The sequence below is a fragment of the Lonchura striata genome, chromosome 2 (genome assembly GCF_046129695.1).
Source record: "Lonchura striata isolate bLonStr1 chromosome 2, bLonStr1.mat, whole genome shotgun sequence".
NCBI lineage: Eukaryota > Metazoa > Chordata > Aves > Passeriformes > Estrildidae > Lonchura > Lonchura striata.
Genome location: NC_134604.1, coordinates 93,890,466 through 93,913,883, shown reverse-complemented (window position 1 = coordinate 93,913,883; position 23,418 = coordinate 93,890,466). Strand labels below are relative to the sequence as shown.

General features: G+C 37.7%; 1 protein-coding gene across 5 annotated transcripts in view; it reads left to right on the top strand.

The window, feature by feature from the left end:
- MYO16 (myosin XVI) overlaps nucleotides 1-23,418 on the top strand; it is a 358,973-nt gene that overhangs the window by 15,311 nt on the left and 320,244 nt on the right. Inside the window, exon 1 of one of the 5 annotated variants that reach the window (XM_021545591.3) lies at nucleotides 16,981-17,034. The exons of the other annotated variants lie outside the window; for them this stretch is intronic. The gene's annotated coding sequence lies outside the window, so the exon portion shown is untranslated. Of the gene's footprint in view, nucleotides 1-16,980; nucleotides 17,035-23,418 lie in introns of those variants that run through there. 5 annotated transcript variants of the gene reach the window in all.

Here is a 23,418-nt window from a genome sequence, read left to right as displayed (position 1 = left end):
GGCTGGCCTTGTCACTCCCTATAAATACCTGAAAGGAGGCTCTAGCAGCATGGGGTCAGCCCTTCTCCCAGGCAGCCAGTGGCAGGACAAGAGGACACAGTCTCAAGCTGCACTAGGAGAGATGTAGGTTGGACAGCAGGAGGAATTTCTTCACAGAAAGGGTGATTAGAGATTGGAATGGGCTGCCCAGGGAGGTGGTGAAGTCACATTCCCTGAAGGTGTTCAAGGAAAGACTGGGTGTGGCACTGAGTGCCATGGTCTGAGGTGGTGATGTTCAGTCACAAGTTGGAGTCGAGGTGTTTTCCAACACAACTGATTGTGTGTCTCTGTGTACCAGTTCTGCTAATCTAGAGTGAATTTTACATTGTTCATGGTGAAATTTGGTTTAGCACCAGGGTAATCAGTGCTGTCACACCAATTTGTAGAAGAAAAAGCAAGATCTTAAAAATGCATTTATTGTAATACTAATGTAATAAATAGTAATGTTTATTAGTAAAATATTAATTAATATTTATTATCATATATTACTCTATATATACTCTATATATTATTATATATATTATACTATATTACTATATATATTTATTAATATGTATATTACTATATTTGTACTAATATTTATTAGTACAAATATAGTAATACTCTACATCAGAAATCCTGTAAGAGTTCCCTGAAATTGAGTACGTATTGTTCATTATAAAGTACAGATTTTATGTTTGGTTTAAAAGTATAGACACATTTGTAAGAAAAAAACCTGTATCTTCTACCAAATTAAGATGGGCTCCTTGCTTCTGCCTTTCAGGTAGGTCACCCTACCTTTATGTAATACACATTAAGTGCATTAAATGTAGAAATTATGGATTACTGGTTAGACATCTGGGGGGGGGGGTTTGTTCTTTTTGGTTTGTTTTGGTTTTTTGGGTGGGTTTTCTTTTTTTTGGTAACGTGTTTTAGGAGAAAAAGAGAATTTTATTTTATTAAAAGAGGTTTGGGGGAGGGGTGGAAAAATAATCTTACTACTCAAGGTGCAGAAGTTGGGTTTATAGGTAAAATATCTAATCCTTCCCAAGCTGTTTCACCACAGGTCCTCAAAGACAAAATTTTGGTCATGCTCATTTTGTGGGTGAGAAATTTTGTCCTCAGAAGAGAAGGCAAAATAAATAGTTTAAAATATTGCAAGTTTGCTGTAAAATAACTGTCTTGTATATGTAGAAACACACACTAGAAAAGCACCACTTACAGTGGATTTATTACACTCTTTAGAAACATAGTGTGTACAAAAGAGGAACTAAGCAATGTCTATTCTTTATTTGGTCTCTGCTTTGTTTTATGACTTGCTATTTTCTAAAATTTCCTTTTGTGTATACTTGAAACAGAAAATAGTAACGTTCTTGCTAAGGATTTGTGAGACTGAATAAATGCACTTAGTAAATGTGTATAAGATACTTCCTGTCTCTAGAACAGACCTCTTAGCAACCATTCATCATACTTCTAAATTCGTGTAAAAACCAGTCTTTGAATTAATTTATTATTCACAATTATTAGCAATACATATTTGAAGTCTGATTCAGCATTAGCCAAAAAGACAATCTTGCACTTCCACAGTGATGACTTTATCTGTTTAATGAAGCCAGAGTTGAATCTCAGCAGGTATTTTAAGCAGTATTGCTACCTCAGCATTTCAAAGTGCAAGTCATTTAATCATCATGTGTTCAGCCTGGCAATCCCTAAATTAATATTTTGTGATTTAAAAGGATGCTTCTTTTTGTGCATGTGTACATATATATATATATAGATATAGATATATATATATATAAAAGATGTACATGTATACCTAGCAAATAAGTGTTAGTGAATTTGATTGCATTAGATGTTTTGCAGAAACTTTAAAAAAATAAACGCTTTTTAGCTACCAATCTTCCATGTGTTTCTCAAGTAGTTTTACCAGGAGTGTTTGCCAGCTGTCTTTTGAAAGAACAAGTGTTGGCCATGGATGCCATACTTGAGAGAAAACAGGGATAGATGGTATCAATGTTAAGGATAAATCAAAAATGAGACACTCACAGATGTTACACTATGTTGTACAATGCACGTGTTCATATTGTAATATGAAATGTAAAAGGATTAAGGACAGATTACTTTGTTTTGGTTCTTTGTTGAATATGTGGGGAAAATGATTTTTCCATTTGCTACACTGCAAGTGGCTGAAGAATGGAAAATGGGAAGAAGAGAGTTCTTCAACCAGTCATTTTGTGTGGTGCGTAATAATAAATGAGAAAACCTATTGCAGTAGGGTTTGAAAACCTATTTGTAGGGTTTTTCTGCGTGCCCACTGGTTTATGAAAATTCTGATGTGAGATTTACAGGAGACGTGCATCTGAGGCTCCTCTGTGGACACAGAGATAACATTTTCAAGCTGATGAAATTTATTCTTGTGGATAGCCTAAATGTGACCTGTCAAGGTAATGAATGAAATATTATACTTAGGCAGAAATAATACAATGGCTACTCTGTGACAAGATGATGTTTCTTAAATTGAAAAACAGATTTATTAATGGTGCTCTTATATAGGCAGGACTAATCTAGAATTCTGCTACCGTATTTAATTAACGAGTCAGCTACTAATGATTCATGCAGTTTGGATTGCAAAGTGAGTGATGATCAATTTTTTGCAGGGCTGTGCTCACAGCTGTGAAAAGGTGGTTGCACACCTCAGAAAGCTAATCCAGAAATATAGATCAGTATTTGATTCTGTCTTTTACTGATGTTAATCTAGTCAAAAGAAGTGTTTGCATATTCTTAACTTTCTTTATGATTTAGGGTTTCTGCTAATTTCTTTCTTTGAAAACACCATTTTTTTGTGTGAAAAAAAGTTTAATCTGATAATGTTGTGTCAGGGGAATTTCTAGGGAATAAACAGGACTTTTAAAATTCAACATGCTGCTTCTCATGTCTTGAAATCTGTGTATTGTAAATTGTAAAAACCAGGGGATGAGGCTCCAGCTCTCCAGAGGAGAAGGGCAAGTGTAGTGCTGAGAACTCAGGTGTGTGCCCCCAGTTTTGGTGACTGGAAGCCATCCCTGCAGATGAACATGTGAAGGCAAACAGCAGAACTGGACTGTGACAATCACAGCAGCAGACGCTGCTGCGGGTGGCTGGAGTGGGGAGTGTGACCCCCGTGGTATTGTCTGCAAGTATATGTAGCACCGTGGCAGCCAGCACAGATGGCAGGAGTGTGGAAATGGGAAGTTATCTGATTTATCTGCAATTGCCTCCTCTCCTTTTGTTGTGTTTTTAGTGGTATGCTGAGGAAATGGGACAATAAAGACATGCTCTGGGAGGGTATAATGGTTCAGCAGTGAAAAATGTTAATGAAGTGTTGGAAAAAAAGCATTTGGGAATGGAGTGTTCACATGTCAATATATATTGCCTTTTTAATGGGAAAGGTTCTCTAATGTTAATAGCCTGGTCATGATTTAATGCAAAAGGTGCTGTCTTTCAGCTCTACACAAGCCGAAAGCAGGAAGGGAAATGAGAAGAAAAACATGTGATTCTTCTGTACTTAAAGGATACATTAGTAGACTTTATGAGCTGTGAGTAGTGAACAAAAGAAGGATGTATGAAGTGACATAAAATAGATCTCAAGAGAACAACTTAATGTTTGAGTCCTAGGCAAAAAAAAAAACCTCAAACTCTTTAAAATTGCGTGGATTGCAAATTTTCCAGTTGAGTGACACAAAGGATAAGCAGGGAGAAAAGTTTGGAATACAGTATGAAGCTCTGTTTGTGCTGGAGCTGTTGTTCAAGGCTGGTGCCTGGCCAGTTTTAGTCAGAGCAGACTAAAAGCTCTGACATTTGGCCAGAGTTCATTGCTGGATGTAGCTGAGATTATCTGAACTACTTTATCACTAGGTTGCTGATCCAATGAGCTGCTTTAGGGTCCTAAATATTGTAGTAGCCTCTATAAGGTCATCCTTTCCTCCAGACTGGCTGCCCATAGCTTAATATGGCAGACACAGCTTCATTTGCAAGAGAGGTAAGAGAGACATGAAACCCATTCAGTCAGCTGACACTTTCTTCTGTGCCAGTCTGCACTGTCTATCCCCGCAGAGGTAAATTTATAGATAGCACTGTTGTCTCACTTTGCTGGGCCATATATGCAAGAACAAATGCATGATAGTGCAGAAGAAATGAGTCACTTCATGTCCTGAAGTTACATATCTTACTTCAGTCTCCTTGTAAATTTTTGATGGCATATAAGGGCAAATTATTTAAAAGGATTTTCCATAATAAAGGGCTCTTTCCCTTCAGTCAGCATTAGATTATTCTGTAGATCAGACACTGTTTTTATTTAATTCCTTTAAATACTAGTACAAATTTTCTTTTTTTTTTTTTATTTTAAATGCATCATTGTCATGTGGCTATATCTGTAACTAAAAGCAAGACCACACATTTTGCTTGGGGAAAGGATCTGTAGCTGCCTTTCTTCTTTCCCTCCGCATTATACACCATACCAGAGAACTTGCATCCTTCAGGCTGTATTCCCTTTTGCAAATATCTGTGAATGGAGATGAGACTGTACCCTGGAGTAGATTTTTGAGCCACGTGCACCCTCAGGCTGCACAGAGGTGTCTAATACTGTGGAATTCAGTTGATGGCTCGAGCTGGCTGTCTGTTGTTTATTTTAGGAGATAATGGGCTGTAGCAGCTAAAAGGTAGAATACTTGCTACATGGTGCATTCAAATGTAATCTTCTCCTTATTGTCATTCTGGGCATTGAATAGTTCAGATAAGCATATGGAATTTGCAATGAAATGCTGCCCAAAATAGTCTATAAATGTTTTATGGTGCCTAGGCTGGTAAGGGGTAAGAAACCTTTAAAGCACAACATTCTGTCTTGTCTGTGCCTTCTGGCCAACTATCAGGCCATAAATGGGTGCAGCTGCAGCAGCCTGTATTCTTTATGGCTGTGAAGATCTTGGAGGCAGATTCTTTCCAAAATAAAGCTGTTCTAAATCAAGGTGTCACATAGAATAACACAAGGTATGTGTAGTAGGCTTCAAAGTATACTAGCTCATCATGCTGGAAAATCAATTGACTGCTAGTTTTAAAACTAATTTTTCACTTTTGCTCTTCCCCATGATGCTCTGGTGAGGGAGTGAGCAGGAGCTGTGTGGTGCTTAGTTTCTGGCTGGGGTTAAATCCTGGCACTTATTTGGTGCCTGAACAGGGACTTGAACAGTTGGAGGTGATAAGAGACTGACCAGAGCATATTAGAAGGGGCTTATATCTGTTAACATTTGCAAGTCGTGATATTGATTCATCTGCTATTGATATTAATTTTTCTGATCTGTGCCATGCTCTTTTTTATTGGCTGTGTATGTTAAAGCTTGGTGTCGGCTTTTGCTGTTTGTTGTGCTCTGTATCAGTTAGTGATGTTTACCTGGGAGATTTGTTACTAAAACACTGCCCTTACACTTAATATGGCTTTTGGGCTCTGTATAGAGCCATTACTGTTCTTTGAGTTACCATCTCATGGAGACAAGTAACAAATATATTTCTTCCTCTGAGAGATATTTTTTAGGGAAAAAATACAAAATAGCAGCCTGAAAAAAACTACAAAGGATGTAAATCTGAAGCTGTTAATGCTTGTTAACAGCAGCAAGAAGGATGTAAGGTTAGCATCAGGCCTAGTGCAAAAATGTGATAGGAGGTGCTGTGGATTAGTTTTCAAATGGACATTCTGACTCAGAACTAGCACTTTTTAGCACTTTTTCTTTAGCGGTTTCCTGCATCAAATTGTTCAGGTGTCATTAGCTTAGAGTCAGCATTGGCAGCAGTGCCATCAGCTTGTCCTCAAGCTGGTGTGCATCTGGGACTGTCTCCATCCCAAGGGAAATCTCTCCCATGGGAAGGGCAGTCCTGCCCTTCTCTTGCTGCTCCTCTCACCCCCAGCCTCCTTCACAGAGGGAAGCTGAGCCCATATGGATGCCTTGCATTACCTGCTTCTGACCCCATGCCAGAAGTGTGAACTTTGCCTTGGTTGGGTTCAAGGGCCAGATTCTGTGTGTGGGATAAACCTGGAGAGTTTGGATCTACGAGTTCTGGGAATCCACTGCAAAACCAGCACATCAGCTCATCATCAGCATTTCTGAAGATTCTTTTTGTTGCTTAGTTAAGCATCTCCATATGTTCAGAGAGAAGTGCTGCTGCAGGTGCATGCTGTTTTTAAAGTAAATTAATTACTGCATATTCTGTGAATGCTATATCTTAGAATATGAAAAATAATATTAATTTGGGAATTTATTTTGTTTTTCCAATCTCTTATGGTAGACTATGGAACCCTGTGCTGTTTGCATTTCTAAATTTTTGCTCTCCTGGTCTATCAAGGATTTTCTTAGTTATTGTTTGAATATCTAACCTCTTTATTATTTCCTGAGTATGTTCACATAACTGAACTTATGCATATTAGTGCTGAAGTAGATGTCAATGATGTAATGGTTATATTTGTCTTCTTGTTTTCAATTTCAAAATGCTTGTTTTTAATACTCAAAATTTTACCTCCTGGATTTTTAATGTCCCGCTCTTGCCTAAAAGTTTTTGGATGAGGAGAAAATGTGGGGAAATTAGTTTATGGTATGACTTCCATAAAGAAATTTTGAAAAGGAAAGGTGTAAAAAGAGGTCTTGAAAATATTTTGGTCACTGAAGTGGTACACAAAGCCAGAAATGCAGGCAAGAGTAGGCAAGACAAAACTTCACAAGAACTGTAATATATAGTCCTGTATCAAAGAACTGTGGTGTCTTCATAACAGGGGTTTTCTCAGGGGGCTCTGAATCCAATGGAATGATGAACTGCCCTCAGTGCAAAGTAGCCTTTTTAGGAAATGATGGTGATGTACACAGCTCATTTCATCATTGTTCCTCACAATAACTTTTATACGGTATAGACAGCAATATAGGAGAGCTTATAATTCCTGACATAATGCTTCTCTAATCTACCTATTACCATGTTTTCCACATGGGAGACCCTCCCATCTCTAACCTCGAAAACAACTGACTTTTCCATTCATCTTTGCTTAATGACTGTACTAGGTTTACATTTGAACCCTATTTTTAAGTATCTGACTGTTCTCTTACTGAATCTTGATTTATTATTTTAGTATAATGTCGCTTTCTTCCATTACTCTCAGCTCTCAAAGCACCATGCCAGCTTCCTTTTACTGGGGCACTGTAATGATACTTTTTTGAGGGAAACAAAGCAGCATTACATTTTCATCTATTTTTAAAAAGAAATTTCAGTGAGGGTGTTGCTGTATTTTAAGAGTTGCACAGAACCTTACACCAGGCCTAAGTTCATATGCTCTTAGCCTGAGGTAATCCTATAAAAGTTAACATTAAACCTCTTACTGATTTCAGCACAACCAGGATAAGCTGATGTGCTGAAGGGTAATGAATGAAAATGCACAAAAATATCCACAGTGTTTTTGTTTGATCAGCCTAATAACCTACTAATGAAGGGTTTGCAGACATGTCTTATTCCAAAAGGTCATATAACATACTTAATTTATGCCCAAGGGGATAAATGTCAAGAAAACTCACCATTGACAATATTTTTCTTGAAAGCTATTTTGTTCAATTCTTACAAGAATTTTCAATTAAATGTCCACCTTCATGCAGCTTAAAACTGGTTATAATCCTAAATGAACTTGGAATTGGCCTTTTCTCCACAGCCTTTAATGTAGTCATATTGAGTTCCACAGCAGGTTTTTTTCAAACAGGTTTGTCCTTTCCATACCAAATCTATTAATAGTACTTGCTTGTGCTGCTGTAATTTATAACCAAGAGTAATGTGTTTACTCATAATCAAAGTTTCTCTATAGAAAACATCCATTTTTCATTACACCCTTTTTAGCAAAAAGTACTTGGTTCTCATGCATCCAGAAAGGATAAGTGAATGGAGATTAGGGAGGCTTACAGAGCCAGTAGAGTGCTGGGCTGGTAGTGACTTGTTTACTTGCTCACTTCTGGTGCCCTTTCACTTGGCCACTGGGAAACAGCAGGGTCTACAAGAAGCAGTATTACTCCTTTATTGAGCTCCCTTTGATGGTCTGGATTTCTACTTTGAGCTTCCTTTCATCAAGGGAAGCAAAAAGTCCTTGCTGTTGATGTGCAGGTGCAGCTCTTCCACTGTACCTTGCAGTCAAGCACATAGCAGAGCACTTTGTTTATCCTGCTTCAGCTAAACATGTCATTTGTATTCTTCTTGCTATTTTCAGCCTTTTTAGTATTCTTGAACAGCTGCTTCAGGTGCCTTAGTATGAAGCACTAATGTGGTTGTAGTACACTACAACACTATACAGGTTGCTAACGGGAGTCTGCTGTGTGCAGACAGGATATCTGCCTCAGCTTTGTGCTATAGTATTTATAAATACTACAGCACAAAGCTAAGGCTGAGAACTCAGGCTAATTTCTGAGCAAACTTCAGAAGTTTTTGAGTGTCCTGAGGATATTCAGGCTCTTGCCTGGCCAGGCTATCTTTCTGAGTACTGGATGCTCTGGCAAGAGAAAGGTTGAGATATGTAATGCATAAGGAGAAGGTGCAAAAACTAGAATGAGAGGCTCTGCTTCAGCTAAGTTAATGAAAACCAGGAAAATAAGTGGTACTAACACTGTATGAAGCAACTGAAAGTAAAGCCTGGAACCACAGCAGAATGTCCAATAACTGTCTAGTATGGATAAGTCTCTCTTAAATTAGCATGAACTTATATGCTAGATAACTAAATGAAATTTGATCTGTCAGGATAAGGTTGTGTGAGCCTGGTGATATGTGCTACATAGCCATTTTGCTGTTCATTCAGTGTTTGGGCTGCAAAATCAGGAATTGCCTTGTTGTGGTCTCCAGAGATCTGAGTTTAACCTTGGCTGTAACCCAGGGGTTTTGCTGCCACTGTCTGTAAATTCTTGATTTTTCCCTTTCTTTTTTGAATCAGAGACGTTACTATCTTGAGGGAGCTAAGATCCGGGTAACAGAAACCCATATATAGGTACAATGTAGGCAAGGGAAAATGAAAAGACATTTATGGAGCCATTTCCGTGACTCATTAAACCCAGAATAGAATCATATGCTTAGGCTTCCCTGTTTTTTAGCAACTTCAAAGAAAGGGATCCATCAGCACACCCTGTTACATGATTACTATTTGTCCAAAATCAATCTTTTAGTAATGAGATCTAGATAATGATAAGCTGCATGTGTTGCCTTGGTAACCTACTACCTCAAAAGTCTTATGTATAGCTTTAGGACTTGCAGAGGTATGGGGTGGGAATGAAGAAAAAAAAAACAGTATGCAGAGAAATATCCATGTTTGTCTGAGGGAAAGATCTTGCAGAGAACTTTTCTGTCTCATCAAATTCCAGGAGAATTATTTTTCATTAAAGTGGGCTGTATCAACTATGGTGATATTGATCCAGTTCATGTGAAATTAGTTGGTTTTGTTTTTCTTTCAGACAAACCCAGACTCTGTCTCTAATTAAAACAAAAAATATAGCACAAGTGTGATCTCTTTCAGTTACCATATAAAGGCCAGATCCAGAATCAAGATCTAGTCTTTCTTTTGTGTAAGCAAGGTGAAGAAGGGAAAATCATTAACTCTGTTGTATTTTTGTAAAGAGGAGCACTATGTCTTTAAAACACAAGAACAAATGGTTTTATCAGTACCAAAAATTGCTAATTTTTTAGACAGTTAAATCACTTAGTTTGTGATGACCGTGTGCTCTGATTTAGCAGCATTTCAGGGTCTCTAGCACTTCATGGGCACTTTGCCTGGAAGGCCTTGTGTGCATGGTTTGACAAAAAGGTTTTTTTTATTGCTGATGAGTTTTTAGGAAGAGAGATAGAAATACAAGACTTTTGTGGAGTTTTCTCTGTCTCCTAAAGAAAATCAGCAGTTCATTAAGTTAAGAGGCTGACTCTAAAACAGGTATTTCTCCACTACCTTTCCTTTAAATAATGATGTATTAGGATCTGGTTTTGTGTTGTGTAGCTTTTTAAAGATTTACTCCTCTTATAAGGTTAGGATAAAGGGAGTTGGCTGGATCTAACAGAGAGGGTAGAGCTTCTGAATAAATGAAACTCTACACAAGAATGAATGTAGGTAGCAGGTTGTGCTTGTGCAATTATAGCAATGTGAGTTCTGTTTCTTTTCTCAGCATTCCCTCCTCAAGTTTAGAAGGAAAAAATAAAACTCTTCACTTCAATGGAAAATAGAGATGAGACAATGGAGGAAAACATCATATCTTCCTTGATCAATGTAATGGAAATAAGATACACTAGTTGACAACCACATTTCAGTGACTTGCACAAGTCACAACCAAGCCTCTGTGTTGTGAATTTGATATAGTTTGATGTTTTTATGCAGTACCTGATATTTCAGTCAAAATACTCTGATTTTTTTTTTTTTTGCTGCTCTTCAGGAAGAACTTGAATCAATCTACCTAATGAATTTTAGGTATTTATAGGTTTATATATAATATTTATATTATAGGTATCATTTAAGGAAGGCTGAAATCAGTGAAATGACAAAAGCTGCATTAATGCAAGGAATCAGGCCTGGCATGTCTTTCTGATTCTAGGGCTTTGTTCTGTGTAGACACCAAACAAATACAAAACCCCTGCATGTGTTAAGTAAAGAATGGTGTAAGATTTAAACTACTCCTTTGTGTGGTAAAACAGTCACAAAGTTACCATCAAAATCAAACTGATGAAAGCAGTGTATATGAAAAATTGTACAATTGCTTTTGTTTCTTTTTCTCTGTTAGAAAAAAATCATAATTATAATGGTATCTTATTTATTGACATCTTCCCCAAACAGCTAGAAAAACAGAGAATTGGCATAAATTCATATTTTACAGTATCTCTCTTTTTATTAATAGATCTGTGGATTCACCTCTGCAAAGAGTAAAATAACTTTTGAATAAGGAATTTGATATCATTACTCTTATTGGTCCCTCCAATTGCTCAACTCCTAGTGCGCATTTAGCAATTTCCTCCTTGCCTGTTATTCACCTTGTGTATTTTCTGCCCAGCTTTAGCTGTCCTGCCTTTCAGCTGTCTGCCACTACAAGGGCATAATGTGTCTATTATGAAATGCCAATAATGATACACTCATCTTCCCAAAGCAACTCCAATGAATATCTACTTTCAGGCTAGTACAGCTATTTCCAAACAGTGTGTATGTATTACTAGAATCTTCTTTTTGGGCTAAATTTATTTGTGGAATAAAGTTAAATTGGGTAGGTACTCCACAAGAAAACTTGTTTTCTGTAGTCATGCTCAGAGCAGATTCATTACTTGAAATAAGGCAGGATATGAGGTGTGGTGATTTTTGCAAGTTGATTTCAGTATATTTCATCTGTAAATATTGATGAAATCCTGGGTGGGTTTAAGAGATGCTGGGCACACTCAGTATGTTATGAGGGGCAGTCAAAATCTTGCTGCTTTAGCATGGTGAATCAAATCATATTGATTGTGCCATAGTAAAGCAAAGCTGGATATGCTCATATCATTTTATTGGAATCAAGGTAGTAACTTTGCTACATCAAAGCACAAATAAAAATATATACTTTATAAAAAACACTAATAAATAGAGCCACTGACAGAAACACAAGGAATAAAGCTGTGGAAGACCCAGTAACAATATAAACCAGATAATGTTGTTACATTATCTGTTTCATTATCTTGTTGAATGCCTGAAGAAAATTGGGCTTTGTTTTAATGGCTCTTGCTTTTCATAGATGTTTTCATAATTGTAACAGCATCTAGTAACTCTTCTAATGTTTAGTCAGCACTAGATGCCAAACATAATAATCTAATTATTCCTTTCAAGTTTGACTCCATGAGGAGGTATATTTTTTCAGACTCATTTTGCTTTAATTTAGCATGTAAACAAATTATACAGTACTAATTGATTTTTGGAGAAAAGTACTTTTATTTTAAATGCCTCTGTAATGTTGTGAATTGACAAACATATGTGAACAGTTTGGCCTTTTCTGCATTTTTTTGTTAATAACACTGTTCTACTGTTAGTGTGCATAGGTAAGGAAATAAAGATATGAAAGTAAAAATTTTGAAAGAACTGATGTGGCAAGGAAGGATGAGTATAATTTTAGATAGTAATATCTAAAATTAATGTGATTGCAATTTGAAATATGAAAGTAAACAGTGTGCCCTCCAATTCTGAGTAGTTAACTTGCTGATACAATGACTGTCCCACACAGGCAATTATTATTTTATATTTACTGTTAATAGTAATATTATTAAACTACCTAAATGTGTTAATGTAATCATTAAAACTAACAATGTGATGGATATAGAACCTTCCCTATCTGAAGAAAATGAAGGTGCTAAAATCCTTGTAAGAGTAGATAGCATTTGTTTTGATTAAACCTTTTTAAAAGTTCTCATTAAAAGTCTCTGTAAGGCTTTACCTAATCCTTGTGATGCAACAGACTTCATTATAAGAGATGCATTTTTATTTCTTTCTTCCCCCTGAAATCAATTTTTGGTAAGAGACTCTATTAAAAAAATCCAAACTATGAGATATTAAACAAGACTATATTATGAAGTTATGGTAATTTTGATGATACCATAAATACTTGTTTGCCATTAAAGACAGTCCATTGCATGTCAGTGTTAGTTTACCTTAATGGAAAGAGAAGGGTGCAATCAGTCAAAACCAATATAATGTTCTAACAATACATGCCAGGCCTAAAATAGCAACCCTAATGAAAATCTCAAAATACAAATAAAGATATCACCAGTTGTTTTACTGAGTAGGGACTAACTTGCAGTCTCTTTGTTTTCTGCTTGCATCAGCTTATGTGACCTGATGATTGCTTATGTTGGAATCAGTTTATTTGCTGACAACCCCTTTTGTCTGTTTGAATCACCCATTTTATCAAGATGATTTTCTGTTGTTGTGATACTGTCCACTGATTTAATAAAAAAATAAATCAGAATAAAAGGCTGCTCAGTTTGTGAATGCTTTTCATCTAGGGAGTTTTACAAGTCTCAGGGGTATATTTGCTGGTTTTTACAGACTGAATTCCTGAGAGTCTCAGCAAGTTAAATTTCCACTTGTATAGAGCTGCATCTTTGCTAGAAGAATATAGAGGTATCTATTGGTGCATTTTAGAGATTATATATAGGGATTGGAAATGTTATGTAAAATTAGAGTTGTCATTCCTTTCATTTGATCTAAATAAACAAATAACTGAAATTGAAGCCAAAATGATGTTGTATGACCTTCTGTTTTACTTCAGAATAGTCTGTTTAGCAGCCCATAGGGCAGATGTGACTCGATATAAAATGGGTTTTGAGATGTGGCCTTGCTCAGAGGATGGAGACAAAAAAACAAAAAAGGATTCCTGGCATTTGATGAAGCCTAAAGCTGTCAAACCATTCTAGTGTGACCGTGTAGCCCTTGACACTAAGGTCTATGAAGCACCGACTACGTCTGCGTGTTTGTGGCTCTGGGAAATGCCAAGTCTGGAGAGGATCCCATGATAGCTTCCCCAAGGTGACATCTGCCCTTAGCAAAAGCAGGATTATGTTGTTGTAATTTAGTGGCTGTGTGTGATGGTTTTGTGACTTAAGTGTTACAGTCTGGTAAGTAAAATGTTGCTTTTATTCTAGGAACTGCATTCAGTTTGCATAACTAGGTTTTGCTAGCAGGGAGACCACAGAGGCAGCTCTGTGAGAACCTTCTCCATAAGGTTAATCCTTGTCCAGCAGAGCTAATACCAGCTGGCTCCATGGTGGGACTGCTGGTGGCCCAGGTTGAGCCTGTCAGTGATAGCATCCCTGGGGTAACTTAGTTAAGAAGAGGAAAGAGAAAAACAAGCTGCTGTAGAACAACAGCCAAAAGAGTGAGAACACACAGCCCTTCAGACACCAAGGTCAGTGTAAAAGGAGGAGCAGGAGGTGCTTGAGGCACTGAGCAGAGATCCCGCTGTGCCCCTGCAGCACATGGAAGTCCATGCTGAGGCAAATATCCTCCTGTAGACCATGGAGGACTCCATGCTGGAGAGGGTGGATTCCCAAAGAAGGCTCTGACCCCATGTGAAGCCTGGGGTGGAGCAGGCTGCTGGTGAGACCTGTTGCCCTGTGAAGAGTGGAGTCCACACTGCAGCAGGTTTGCTGGCAGGACCTTTGACTCTGTGGGAGACCCATGCTGGAGCAGTCTTCCTAAAGGACTGTACCCTGTGGAAGGGTTCCATGCTGGAGCAGTTGGGAAGGACCCACTTTGAAGAAGATTGTGACATTGTTGAAACCTGGGAAGTGAAAGGGAAGCAAGGGTGGTGTTTACAAGTGTTCTTTCTGAACCTTCATATAGATTTAGAGTAGATGCTAGTGACTTTTAGATTTGGTTATTAATGAGTAGGATTCTGTTTTGTTTGCAGAATCCTAATTTCAGGACTATGTAATGGCTTAAGTATTCATATGGAAGCTGTACTACTGCTACTGTTCTGCCCCTTGTTTTCAAAAATGTGTCCATGGGACACATGCCTGTGCGAATGATGCTGAGTATCTCCATATATTCATGCCTTGGTTTTGGCCATGAGTTTGTAGTCTGTGTATATAAAGATAGCTCCCATCTGTCCCCTACTTGAAGTCCTTCAGATGGAAGCAGATTACAGCTCTGAGATTGAAGATTCAAATACTGTAATGAAAGGATGAAGAAGACAGCAGACAGCAGACCAATTGCTAATGTTTTATTTTACTTAGATGCCTTTGCAATGTAATACATGTAAGAGTTCCAGCAAAGGTCATTATAAATTGAATGTGTACGTAAAGGAAATAACCTCTCACATTAAGTAGAATGTAATATTTCTTTATAACACTTTTTCAGAACTCCTTATTTGTCAAAGAGAAAACTAAATATATTAAGAGAATTAATATTGAAAATTGCCTAGAAGTGTAGAGCATCACAAATTTTATTAGGAGAGCAGAGCAATCACCTACCTTTTTGCACTAATGTAAGAATAGTCCATACCTAGCGCTGTGTTGATATGAATTTATTGTTTTCCTGTTTAGTACCCCCAGTTCCTCCCATCTCTCTGTTTAATCTGATTCCCTCCCCATCTCAGATCCCCTCCTCCCACAAGCTGATCTCCCAATGCTCTCAGTGGAAACACCAATTGTAGGATCATTACTGAGTGTATAATACTTACCTCTCCCAGAATTCACAATAAATTTTTGGTTGAGAAAAAATCAAACCTAAGTAATAAAAAATAGTAATAGAAACCCATTTTCCCATTCTCATCAAGTAATTCTTCTTTTGATGTGCTGAGGCACAATGGAATTCATCTTACAGCAGTTTCATAACTCTTGCTTGTTAGTTGGAAAGCATAGTCAGGAACTGAAACAACTTTTACTCAAAAATACCTTTCTTCATATTCCCTTTGTTCCACATATTTTTCTTAAACAAACCTGTTTAAATCCCAGACCAAAATGCTGGTTTCAGTTCTGCTGGGGAAAGAAATTTAAGTCCTTGGCTGCTAGTCCATACAGGTATATTGTGAATAGGTCTCAGATGACAAGCCATAGTATGTTACACCAGTGTGACAGTAACTTGAATTTCAACTGTGAACCCCATGCTGTCTCACAGATGTATTTTGTACTTGGTCTAATGCCTCCCAGTCAGTTTAACTTTTGAACTAAAGCACAGTGAGATCTGAAACAGTCGTGGTGTTATTAAGTAGGCAGAAAGTGTCCTGGTACATTACTGTGTTCAGAGATGTGTTGAGTCCTAAGGTATTGCTGGTCTCCATGAAGCTTTTCTGTGCTAAGAGTGGTCAGAATCTCAATGTTTTATGCAGCTTATCGAGAGTGTCTGAGGGCAGAAAAATCACTTTTCTTAAAATCCATTTAGGTCAAGCTGTGGTGCAACCTAGTTCAAACAGGAGTATGTTTTTGCTGTGAGTAAGCACAGTTGTGAAGCAGTTGCCAGCTTGTGAAGATAAAGACTCAATCAGTGAGACAGTTTCAGCTCCCACTCATACTATTGCCCTAGATGATTGCCTAGTCTCCTCACTATGATCCAAATCTGTGTTTGGGGATGCCCTGATTTGCATAGTATTGATGCATTAGACTTTGGAGCTTTAAAGACTCTGTTGCTTACTGCACCAGAGATCCCATTTTTGTTCTCCCACACTGGTTTTTTTTTTGAGTTTCATTTTATATGAATGCAGAAGACATACTGCCTCCATTTAGTGATTCAGAGCACACTGCAAGCCCCCACTGATTGCGGGGGGGTTGTGGGAGCAGAAGCTGCTGAAGAATCCCTGCCTGCCTTCTGACAGGCTTGGCCAGTACAACATCTCTCCTAAAAAGACAAAGCACCATCCCTCTCACTAGCCACCATCCAGTTTGTTGGTGTGCTCCTGGGGAGATATGGTGGGGGTGGGAGGGTCCCTACTCCCTCCAGGCCACATGCACCAAAGGGAAAGCTTCTTAAATGGAGCATGTGTGCGCAGTCATATCTGTGATTTGCATACACTTGCTTACACAGGGCAAACATGCAATAATTTTGGGGAAGCCCTGAATTTTGGGGTTGCGAACGGTGCTGGTTATATTTCTGGTTGTTCAGATGTGTTCCAATGCAGTAGTTTGACTTGTAGTCAAAATATATGCTGTTTCTTAATTTGAGGAAGTAGCTAATTTTTGTAATTAAAACCACTACAAGCTAAATGCTTTGAAGGTCATGACCCAAGATTGCTAAATGCAGAGTTAAAATGGTGATGTTAAACAATATACATTAACATTAACGCTGTATGTACCAGGCAGCAATTCACCATATAGTGTGAGGTGAGCAGCATTGCTTGGCTAGCATGTTTTCATGTTGCCGAGTTGCTATGGCAATATCAAACCAATGAATAAACCACATCACACAGACAGGGAGGTGAGTAAGTGTGAAATTGATTCAGTGGAACACAAGAATATGTGGGAACAAAACTGGTCAAGATAAAATTTCTGGTAGGAATATCTATTTCTTTTCACATTTTCAATAATATATTATAATTACTTTTTAAGACATTGAAATCTTGTAGGTATTTTTTCCACCATAAACTTGTGTATTTTTTATCTGATGCTATGTGTATATTACAACATATATAAGGCATTTAATCCATTAATAATGAATATAACTAAATATAAAAAGTACACAATTTTAATATAAATTAATTTTGTTGATAGTTGTATAAAGTGTTGGTAAGATAAAATAAGTTGACTACAAGTTTCATTACTAGCTGTCAGCTAATATTGTAGTAGTTGCATGTGAAAACATGCTTTTACATAGACCAGGATTAAACTTGTTCTTTGTTTTTCAGTGTGCATTATAGTGATAGAATCCACAGAAATGTCCTAGAAACACTGCATTTTGGATAGCACATTGATATAACAAAAGACACATAACTGTGCATATAAATGGATTGCACAAATATTGATCATGCTTCATTGCCCCATTTTTATATGACCAGTGTTTGAAATGTCTTAGGAAGAAAACATTTTGGATATTTTTTTTTTTTTTTTTGTATTTGTTTTAAAACATTCTGTGAAAAAACAATTACACTAAAATGTACTAACACCAGTATATTTTTGTTATCTGTGGAAAATAAAATATATATGAGGCATGTTTTTAATTAGGATTTCAGTTTTACTAATTTGTCTCACTTCAGTAGGATGATCAAATAATGAGAAAGCTTTTATTCCTGGAAAAGATCCTGCTATAGAGGAATAGAAGGTTATTTTTTGGTACATGAGTTATTAATGTTAGAAATTTATATTTGTCTGAGACATAAATCAATTTTTAGAGTATTTTTATGCTTTCTGGCAGGAGGCATACAACCATGAGTTTCAATGCTTGTAGTTCGTATGCTATTTATTTGATCTAAACTTCCTGCTTATTTATAGCTTAAAAAAACTTATGTGTGCTTTTGTTTCATTCTACCTCCCCGTGTGATTGTATCTGTGTTGAAGCCCTCTTTATTTTATTTGTTGCTGAAGAAAAATATGTATTATAACAATACTAAGTTAAACAGCATTAAATTAGATTTTGTTTCATTTTCTTAAAGGCCAAAATGGTCTTATCAGGTACAGTCAATAAAATGAGGACTGTAGTTTGTCTGAAATCCTACTCTGTCGCATAAAAGCCACTGTGGTCCTGCTTTGGTTACTTTAGTTTATTTACGGAACAGAAAACAATATTTGTTTGCATTTAACCTTTTTATTTAGTTTTTGGAGAACAACATTTGCCAAATTATTGGCAAAGAAGTTTCTGACTGATGCTTTTTACGTTGGGATAGAATGATAAGGCAAAAAATCTCATGGTGAGACTCTGGTTTTTCCTCCTTTCTCTGTGCACCCAAAAATAAAACCCACAGAAAATACACAGACTAACTGTATAAGAAACAATGACTTGCACATAAAGACTTTTACATAAATAAGGGCTTTTAGCTGGTGTGATGTTGAGCGGATTTTTTTGGATGTTCACAGAAACTTTTGCAATTTGGAGTTTTGAAGATAGGATAGGCTCTTTTGTGATACAACAGCATCTTGAAAAAGTCCTTCAGTTAAATTTTCCTCCATTTCCCTGCAAGTGTTAAGTTATGACTATATAATATTCCTTAACTCAGTTCATGTGCTGATAAGCAGCTGGATCTCAAGAGTGTTCATTTGTGTTGTTTTCATATGTGAACAAAATCCCTAAATTAATTGATCAAACCTAGACAGATCAAGGTTAAACAGATGCAAAAAGAAATAGTATAGACCAGGATCTAGTTTCTGTTGTACGCTGTTTGCATATGAAGTGCCTTTCTTCATTTGACGCAGACCATTTTAGTGGTGCACCTATATGATACCGGTCCAGCCTGGTGATATCCAGCAGGGACTGGCAAAGGCAGAGTTGTCACTGTTGAAGCTTCTGCCCTGGCCCATTGGTGAGCTCTCGTTGAGCTATGCCACTTATCAGTCTGGCTTGGATGAGGACAAGCACACAGCTGAAATAGGGGAAATGTTCTCTTTGAGGAGAGGTGCTTTCAGAAGAGATTCAGTTTTTCACCTGCTACTTTGACTTCCTCACTTTTAGTGCATATGGTGCCAAAATTGCAGAGACTTGTTGCTACTCTGAAAGCAAAGGAACATCTCTTTCAAAGGATGTCTGAAAGTTTCTTTATCAGCAGAGCTTGGTAAAGAGCCCAGTGTGTGCATAACCCCTGAACCATTGCTTGCAGAATCCTTGAAAGCTTTTTTTAAAGTCCAAGAGCTTTGCAAGACAGGTATGGCTAAGAAGCAAGTCTTTAGGGTGGGGAAGGAAGAAGTGTTTCTTCAGCAGCCCGAAGGAACCCTCCAGATGAAAGGATCCTTTTCTCAGCAATGCATACTGCTACACCTTTAGCTTTTTTACCTCCTATAAAATGAAATCACTTAGGTTATCTCCCCTGAGTAGGCAAGCTAAGATAGCTTTCTGTCCCCCTCTGCGAGTGGAAAAAACTCCTTCCTGCCCTATTCCTGCCCTCTGAAGCAGATGGTGACAAGGGTTCATTTTAACAGAAGCCTGTGTCCATTCTTGTAGTATCTCAAGTGCTGCCTGATGTGATGGTCCCTGTATGGTCCCTCAGCAGCATCAGTGTGCCCTTGCTGGCAGCTCTTGTGGCACTGCACGATTCCCAGAGAGACACCTGGCAGAAGTGAAAGGATGCATGTTAGGAGAGATGCATCCAGCTATGCACTTCAGGTAACCAGTAGAGCTGGACATCCTATGGCCCTGGAAATGTTCTCCTCTCTGAACTGTATTTGGGTGTGTGATGCTCTGCACTATCAATTATGTTTGTGTCAGTCCATCCAAATAAAGTCATGGGGATGGGAACAATGAATGCATGGAAAAAAAAAAGTGCTGTCTTTACCCCAGTAGTTAACTATGTATACAGTCCAGAAAATCCCGATCTGTGCACTTTGCAAGACTCAATAGGATGGAAGTGGCATTTTGAGTAAATTTCTTTTCTTAACACATTTTCTGTGTTTGACGTTGGTTTCAGCTTTCTTTACATAATCCAATGTGCCAGCAATGGGGCACTGAGAGCAGCAGCAAGATCCTACCTGCTTCCACAACACCCACTGCTTACCTCAGCCTGGGTGAAAAGGATGGAGGCATGTTCAGTGCGAGCAGAATGTTATCAGGCACTAATTCCTCTGAGTAATACAGCTGTATATAGTCAAATTCTTTCATAGGATTATAAACTCACTTGATATGTAGCTTTGTGTGATAGGAAAACCATTTTATTTAGAGTCACAATTCAACATCACAATGGCTAAAAGCCCTTATTTATGTAAAAGCCTTTATGTACAAGTCATTGTTTCTTATACAGTTAGTCTGTGTATTTTCTGTGGGTTTTAATTTTTGGTGTAGAACGGAGGAAAAACCAGAGTCTTATCATGAGATTTTTTTTTTTAATTAGTTTTTCTTTGGATTAGGTTCTACTGAGACATCAACTTTCTGCTTCATAAGTTACTGAGGTAATTTTTCCTTGTTCTTTGGATCACGTCTTTTTTTTAAAAACGAGGATTAATCTCATTAGGAATTTTTTAATACAAATTATCTTATTTGAGCACCTTAGCTAAGTTTTTGCTGTTAGAAAGTTTAAAGAGCAGATTTTTATGGTTAAAGAAGATTCTCAAGTGCAGGCAATTTTCAGTTTGCTTCAGTGCAGGATGAGGCACCCAGCTCTGACCATGAATAAGAACTGTACCTGTGACCCAGTCTCCACCATTGCTTTTTTTTGGAGCCAACTAGTCATGTCTGGTCAGAGCTGTCTGATATGGGCAGGGAGCAGAGGGCAGAATTTAGAAAGCTTCTGAGGGGGGCTGAGAACCCTTTTGTGTCTTAACTGGGGTGTGTGTTTTCTGGTATCTACTGAGCATTTCTGGGAGAGTCCTTAGTCACTAACACCTTTGTATTTGCTCTGGGGCTGGCAACAGTCTCTTTCCAGCCCTTTTGGAATATATGGCTCCTACTTGAGCAGGACAGTTGCCTTGGGAATTTCTCAGTACACTTCTGGTTTTCCTGAAATGTGTTCATTTGGTAAATCATTTGCAGCCCTAGGTGCTATCCACCACTCCTTTGTGCATCATCGCCAGTGGTTTCTATAGACTACCTTCAGTCCTGTGTGAGATGTCTGTTTCCCTCTGTCATTTTTCCATACATCTCTTTGGTGGAGGCTGTAATTTTTTTTAAATCTCAGACAATCTGCTTTGCCTTACTGTCTGTTCCTTAAGGGATCACATTAGCTGTAGATTTAATTAATTGATATAACTCTATTATAAATTTCGTTGTGCCATTATGTATCGCTTAAATCTATTAGTTGGGTGTTCCAGCTAAATAGTTGTCTTTTTGCACTGCACTACTGTAGAATGAACAAAGCAGAAGAGTTGCTCATAAGATAGGTCAAGTAGTGGAAATGGGAGCACAGAAACAAGCTTGCCTCTTTCCCTGGCAGTGAAAAGAGAACCAAAGCACAGACTCACTGACCTTGTACCTGAATCACTATTGTGACACTACTTGGTTCTTTCCACAGTCCATGATAAAGCATGGTGAATCCTGCAGTCTTGGTTCTCTATTTGTTGAGACAAAAGGATCCACAGGAGTTTTTTTCCTCCTACTTTCTGTCCTTGTCTTTGAAGAACTGGGTGACATGAAGACTATCAGCTCACTTGCTGATACTTCATTTATTGAGCTGCATTATTAATGGTCTAGTGCATAAGTTCCTAAAGAGGCATTGGTTTACTGACCTTTCAGTACCTGTATTTTTTTGTATTTAATCCTTAAATTTAAATGCACCAGATTATTTTTTTTATTCCTGTGGCAGAGAACTTCATGTATTGCAAACATACTGGAACACCTCTCCTATGAGGAAAGGCTGAGGGAGTTGGTGTTGTTCAACCTGATGAAGACAAGACTCCAGGGAGACCTTATAGAAGCCTTCCAGCACTATTTTCCTAATCCAAATCAACTCTTTTAAGTTTAAATTGTCTCCATTTTTTATAAGCCCCCTTTAAGTGCTGGAAGTTGAGGTTTTAATTTTCTTCCACTCATATGTAAAAATTCAGTGCCTGATTATCTGGAGGAAAGTCAGTTTTCTGTCAGGGTTGTTGACAATAGATGCTACAATATCTTGTCCAATAGTGCATTACGGTCTAGGTGGAAAGGTCCCAGAGAGGGCTTCAGTAGGTCAGAGTAGTTGACCTGATTTCCCAGTGTTCTTGACTCTTCACTGAACTCAGCATTAGGGTATTCTGTGTTATTAGTCAATGTTGGATCAGGTGTGACCTGGATTACTTGGCATTAAAAAAATTGCAGGACATGATTTTGCCAACTCAGGACTCTTGACTGTAACCCTGTATCAATTTCAACTGCTTTAATTACATCCTGATTACATTTTTGCCTTACTATTTTTATTGGCTATAGCAGACTTATGGTTATTAAAGCACTGTGAGCTACTGTCATTGCTCATAAAACCCTGTCATGTTCCACGTTATTGCTTGGCTGACTCTCTCTAGTAAAATCATACAGGACTTGGAGATTTCTATGTAAATTAGGTCTTTGTATGTAAATAAAGTTTTTCCTAGGAGATTCAGGTTGTCGTGTATAGACCCTAATATTTACAAATATTAACACTCCAGTGTGTGAACATAGCTGTGTCAGCTGAAATATGTAATACTGAATAGGTCGTTGTTTTTAATGTAGATTGTTGGTGAGAAGTTACTGTCACCACAGAATGTGTATATATTTCTTAGAGGCATGTAGTAATAACTAAGATGGTACTTATTTTCATTTGGATTAAGTGTGAGATTTAGCAGAATTGATAGAGTTATTTCCCTCTCACAGAGATACTTTTGACTGCTTCCTCTCTACAGAAACTTCTGAACTCACAACTTCAGCATTGTCTCATCCAAATAAAGTTTATAAATCTCTGGAAGATAAAGTTTTACAATAAATTTATTCAGCTGAATGTTTTACTGTAGTATCTGCAGTTAAACCTTAGGCTAACTGAGATGTCCATGGGTGTTCATTGGCATGCACTTTGCCTGCTGGGACAGAAGTTATGGTTGCTTTGAGCATTTGAGTAGATTGTAGTTCTTTCAGCTGCAGCTGGGTGATATAGTCCCTTCCTTGTGCACCTAAATAGGATTTGAAAACCCAGAATAACTCCATACTTGAGTACATATGGAAAGTATTGTTGCTGTTGTTTTTCAAATGGGACAAACATTTCCAAATTCTATGCATTCTTCACAGAATTAACTGGCAACCTATAAAAACCAATTGTATCCTGGACTAGATAACAAGAGGTTACCAGTAGGTTGAGG